This window comes from Lagenorhynchus albirostris, chromosome 3 (assembly GCF_949774975.1).
Source record: "Lagenorhynchus albirostris chromosome 3, mLagAlb1.1, whole genome shotgun sequence".
Lineage (NCBI taxonomy): Eukaryota > Metazoa > Chordata > Mammalia > Artiodactyla > Delphinidae > Lagenorhynchus > Lagenorhynchus albirostris.
Window position 1 is genome coordinate 147619007 of NC_083097.1, and position 6707 is coordinate 147625713.

A 6707-nucleotide genomic window follows, 5' to 3' on the forward strand; every position below is an offset into this window, starting at 1 on the left:
TTTAAACACCCATCTCTTTCTTTGGTAGGTCAAATAGGTAAAAACCACATATAGACAGAGAGAATTGGTTCTTGACTTTTTGGAGAATTTAATGAGCTCGATGAACTCTTGCTCCAGAAAAACGCACATCTGGAGGTAGGTTAGTATTTTACATGTATCTGAGGGGCTCATTCCACCAGCCAGGAGCTCCTTGAATCCCTGATACTGAAGACTTTAATCATAATTGAACCCAAATGTAGGAATCAGACTTAAATTTGAACCCCAGCTCCACGTCTCTGCTGATGTGACTTTACACAAGGTATCGAACCTCTCTAAGCCTTAGTTTGCTCATCGGTGAAATGAGGATCACAGAGACATTTCTTAGACAAATATTATATCATTTATATGTGGAATCTAAAAGATCGTACAAATGAACTTATTCAAAAAACAGAAACAGATATAGAAAACAAACTTATGGTCACCAAAGGGGAAGGGGGAGAGGGATAAATTGGGAGTTTGGGATTAACAGATACAGACTACTATGTATAAAATAGATAAAAAATACAAGGACCTACTGTATAGCACAGGGAATTATATTCAATATCTTGTAATAAACTATAATGGAAAAGAATTTTTAAAAAGAATATATACATATATATATGTATAACCGAATCACTTTGCTGTACACTTGAAACTAACACATTATAAATCGACTATACTTCAATAAAAAAATTAAAAAGCAAAATAAATTATTTTTAAAAAACACATAAAAAGACCCCAAAACAAACAAAATAATAACAACAACAAGAAAAGAGACATTTCTTGCAGGATCCTGGGGGGATTAAATGAGAAAATTCTTGGAAAGGGCTCAGCACGGAGCCTGGCACACAGCAAGCTCTGAGTGGATGGCGGCTCATACTACTGTTACCATTAGAATGATAGTGGAGTTCGTGGACACATCAAATCTTGTCCTTTGCAAAAAATATACATTTTTTTTTATCCTATCTGAAGCCAGTAAGAACAGTTATTTTAAACACAAAAGGCAGAAAGTGTATTGTCCATACCCTTTGCTCACAAAGCAATACAATGAGATGTGAATAACACGTTTAAACTAAAGGAAAAAACCCAAACTACTTAGAAATGGAAGAAACAAAACAAAAAACCGTTCTCCTGAATAGATCTTGGACCCGGGGGGAAATCAATAAATGTGCTTTTACTGGGATGAAGAATCAGTTGGCATTTCTGCCTGTGTCCCAGGGGTTAGGGGTGCCCCGGTTTTCCTGTGTCTGACCACCTCCAGGGCCATTTTCTTTTTTCAGCAGAGTTAAGGACAGACAGTGGAGTTTTCTGTAGGCACGGACAGGTGTTGGAGGACCTGGGGACAAAGGCCAGGGTAGAAGAGCCTCCTGGGAGTGGAGCCAGGACCACAGTGGCTTTGACTGTGGCCCTTATTGTGAACTTAGTTAGTAAAAGGGAAATGGATTCCGGAAGACAGAGGCTTTCCAAATGGATGCATTCAGTGGCACTGGGGACAATCAGGAAGTACTAAACAGAAATGGAGATCAATATTGATTGCTTTGAATCTGAACAGGCTGGGAAACCAGAGAATAGAGTTGGGCCTAGAAAATCACGATTCTGAACGGGAAGCAAGTAGAGATAATATGGAAAGTGGGGGAAAAGAATGACTATGTACGGAGTAAGAAAGGCAAAAGGAACAATTCAATTAGAGAAAGATTAATAACTGAGTTGTATTTAAAAGCCAGCTAGTGCAAGAAGGCGCTGGCGTAAACAGAAGGGAGAGTTGAAAGACGGATGGCTGTGAGTTGAAAGATCATAAGTAATGAGGGAGGCAGGGCTTCCCTGGGCACTCCTTGGGTTTTTGCTCTGACAGAAGACAGACAATGGAAGAACATTTTTGTAAATGTCCTTCATGAATTAGTATCTTGCATGCAAATGGGAAGCAAGGTCATGAAGGCAATGATGACAGACAATTGAGATGCATTAGTGACTCAGGTCCGGGGAGGGGTCCTAGAGCCGGGGAGGGCTTGCTGCAGGAAAACTAAGAGATGATCATGGACAAAGATGAATGGAGTTTTTCAAGAATGCTGAGATGGTTGGAGGGAAGACCTTTTTACCCTTTAGAAAGGAACTGTAAGATCACATTTGAAACAAATCTTTGCAGGGCGAGAGAAGCGCTGAACACATTACATATGGCAGAGAACTGTGGAAAACCCCCGTTTGATAATGAAGATTGTAAGAGGTGCTGAATTAAATATCGAGCATGCAGTAGCTACTGTATTCATTTATTAGCCAACATTAACCGTGTGTTCCCATGTGCCTGGCACTATGGTCACATGACAGTTAATATTTACCTAACACTTGCTGAGCTCTGGCATAAGTTCTGTGCATATATTAGCTTATTTAATCCTCACAGCAACACTGAGAGGGAAGTGCTATTGTTATTCCCATTTTCCAGATGAAGAAACTAAGGCACAAAGGAATTAAATCTTTTCACAAGGCAGAGCTGGGACTAGGGTGAGCTGAGTGAGGCACTTGCCTCAGATGCATAGTTTAAAGGGGTGGGGGGCAAAAGACCCTCAGTAATCAAGGTAAGTAATAAGTACTATGTAAATGCAATATCTAAAGAAACCAAAATTAATGCGGAAAAAAATCTATGATGAATAAAATACCAGAATTTTAAACAAAAATGGAATCAGCTAGGTCACACAGCCTGTAAGCGGCTGAGGCAGGATCCAAACTCAGGCAGCTGGCTGCAGAATCCATGCTATTACCCACGACCTCATACTGCACTCGAAATTGACCCACGGGCTGCATCTGCCCTTTTTTCCTCTTTCTGCCCAGTGCCCATTCCAGGGCCTGGCACCTAGTAGGTCCACAGTTCATGTTTGTTGAAAGAATATTGAACGAAGACATGGGCCTTGTCCTCAGGAGCTCTCATACCACCTACTATGTGCCTACAATTGTGCTATGGGCTTGCTGTGTGTCACAGATTGTACGTGTTTTATAGTTATCAAGATAAAGTCAAGCTAAGCCATGGGCAGTGGGAGTCCAGGGGTAGGAAGGACGCCTTCAGTCTTGCCATGCTGTGGCAGGCTTTTAGAGGGGGTGACATTTGAGCTGGGACTTCAAGGGCTGATGAATTTCTTTGGGTAGGAAAGGGGAACGCTCCTTAGTGACATGGCTGAATCCCCATGCATTGCTGAGTCAAGAAAACTTGTCTGCAGAGTGATGTTTGTTATGTGGTACCATCTACATAAAGAAACCTTCTCCAAGTTTGCATCTGGCTGCACACATGTGTGGGGAAAGATCTGGGAGGATGAACACCAAACTCTGGGGAGGGCTGCATGGGGGTGTGGGCACCGGAGGGGTCTTGAGAGAGCCTTCAGCTTTACATACAAGGTCCAGCCTTTAAAAAACCAGAAGACAGCCATTATTGCTTGTGTAATTAAACATTACTTTTTCAAATAGATCGAGGAGGATCTCTAGGAACTGATATGGAGTAGTTTCCAAGATACATTTTTTAATTGAGATATAATTGACATATAACACCATACTGGTTTCAGGTGTACAACAAAATGATTTGATATTTGTATGTATTGCAAAATGATCACCACAATAAGTCTAGTTAACATCCATCACCACACATAGTTACAATTTTTTTCTGGTGGTAAGAACTTTTAAGATCTACTCTCTTAGCAACTTTCAAGTATACAATACAGTATTATTAACTATAGTCACCATGCTCTGCATTATATCCCCATGATTTATTTATCTTATAACTTGAAATTATAAGATAATTTTGACCCCCTTCACCCATTTTTGCTCCCCCGCCAGAAGCCTGCCTCTGGAAACCACCAATCTCTTCTCTGTATTTATGTTTTGTTCTTTGTTGTTTTTTGATTCCACATATAAGTGCGATCATACAGCATTTGTCTTTCTCTGACTTATTTCACCCTCAAGGTCCATTCACGTTATGGCAAACAGCAAGATTTCTTTGTTTTAATGGCTGAATAATATTCCAGTGTATATCTATATACATGCATACACATACGTATACTACATTTTCTTTATCCATTTAACCATCAATGGATCCTTATGTTATTTTGTGTCTTGGCTATTGTAAATAATGATGCGATGAACATGCTGGTGCATTTATCTTTTTTAGTTAGTGTTTTCATTTCCTTCCAATAAATACCCAGAAGTAGAATTGCTGGATCGTATGGTAGTTCTATTTTTAATTTTTCTTTTAACTTTTTGGCTGGACCACATGGCATGCGGAATCCTAGTTCCCCCGACCAGGGATTGGACCCTCACCCCGTGCCGTGGAAGCACAGAGTGCCAACCACTGGTTTGCTAGGGAAGTCCCCATTTTTAATTTTTTGAGGAAACTTCATTTTGTTTTCCAGGGGGGCTGCACCAAATTACATTCCTACCAACAGTGCACAAGGGTTCCCCTTTTTCCACATCCTCACCAGCACTTGGTATTGCTTGTCCTTTTTTTTTTTTTTTTTTTTTGCGTTACGTGGGCCTCTCACTGTTGTGGCCTCTCCCGTTGCAGAGCACAGGCTCCAGACGCGCAGGCTCAGTGGCCATGGCTCACGGGCCTAGCCGCTCCGCGGCATGTGGGATCTTCCCAGACCAGGGCACAAACCTGTGTCCCCTGCATCAGCAGGCGGACTCTCAACCACTGTGCCACCAGGGAAGCCTGGTATTTCTTGTCTTTTTGATAACAGCCATTCTGACAGGTGTGAGGTGAGATCTCATTGTGGTTTTGATTTGCGTTGCCCTGATGATTAGTGATGTTGAGCACCTTTTCATGTACCTGTTAGCCACCTGTATGTCTTCTTTGGAAAGATGTCTGTTCAGAACTTCTCATTTTTTAACTGGGTTGTTTGTTTTTTTGATGTTGAGTTGTATGAGCTGTTTATAAATGTTGGATATTAATCCCTTGTGGTATACTGTTTTTATTACCATAGCTTTGTAATATAGTTGAAATCCAGAAATGTGATGCCTCCAGCTTTGATCTTCTTTATCAAGATTGCTTTGTCTATTTGGGCAAGATTCATTTTTATGTGCAAAAAAGCAAAGGGCAAAAGAGTACTTATAGCATGTGATCTTTTTTGTGAGAAAGAGAAATAAGACTCTATGTATATATGTACATGTATCTATCTTTTTGTTTTGTAAAAATGGAACATGGGAAGAATAATGAAATCATGAGAATGATTACCAATGGGAGTAGGTATGAATGGAGCAGAAAAGATAGGAATGGAAGAAAGAGTCACTATCCTTTTATAGTTTTTAACTTTTGAGCCATGTAAATAGTTTACCTAATCAAAAAATAAGATGAAATAGAAATGATGGGAAAAGCAACCCTAAATTTGAATATAAATAGAAACAAACGAAGCCGTCTGTCAAATTGATACCAACCACCCAGACAGTGGTAGTAGTTCCATGACTGTGACTACGTACTCTTCTTCAGATATATATATATTTTTTAAATAATTTATTTACTTATTTTTGGCTGCATTGGGTCTTCATTGCTGTGTGCGGGCTTTCTCTAGTTGCAGCGAGTGGGGGCTTCTCTTTGTTGTGGTGCGCAGGCTTCTCATTGCGGTGGCCTCTCTTGTTGCAGAGCACAGGCTCTAGGTGTGCGGGCTTCAGTAGTTGTAGCTCGTGGGCTCTAGAGCACAGGCTCGGTAGTTGTGGTGCACGGGCTTAGTTGCTCCACGGTATGTGGGATCTTCTGGAGCAGGGCTCGAACAAGTGTCCCCCGCATTCGCAGGCAGATTCTTAACCACTGCGTCACCAGGGAAGCCCCATTGGATACATTTTAAGGATGAAAAGAACTTCAAATAAATCATGAACTTTACTTAGTAGAGTTTTTGTTGTTGCTAGTGATATTGGTGTAGTAGTTTGTGTGTACTGTGAAACAGAGTTATATATTGATGTTATTGTGAGCGAGTTCGCACTCTGGAAGAAGGAAGATGCAAATAAGAATGGGGGAAAGTGCCAAAGAAACCTGTGGTGTTGGACTTGAATAGGGACAATCATCTTAAACTAATAACTAAAACTAAAGTAAAGCAGCAGTGAGCACATCTATCCCCTAGGTGTTGGTTTCTAAATACCATTTCTCACCAAAAGGAACTCTTTGACCAAATGGCAGATTCCTGGGTTGGGGCAAGGAGAGTACAAGGTAAGTCTGGAGCATAAAGACCGATGAGGACAAGATGAAAGGACAAAAAGGACACAGGAGTCTGCTTGAAGGGGCTTCCACTGGTCAATTCGGGCATGATTTAAATATCAAAAAGAAAAGCAATGGGAATAGATTATAATATATTGAATTTTTAAAATCCATGAATTTATAATGACATTGAAGAAGAGGAAAGAGAGTTCTCTTTTAGAGTATCAACTAATACATTTAGAAGGGATAAAAGAAGTATAAAATCACCATTTTGCAACCAATAATTGATTTCAGGCAAAGATCATGAGTGAAAGTTAAAACCCATGCATGAAATGTTGCTGAACAGAGCCGTCACACGATCTTGCAGAGCTGTCCTACGCTTATCAGTTACAAGAGGACTAGGGTACAGTGAAGCAATCTGGCCGATACTATCTTCACCAAGGGTGACAGCCATCGAGTTTTCCCTGCTCAGACGGATGCGGTGAGCGCTCGTCCGGAAGGCTGCACAGTGGAGCTGTTATATACA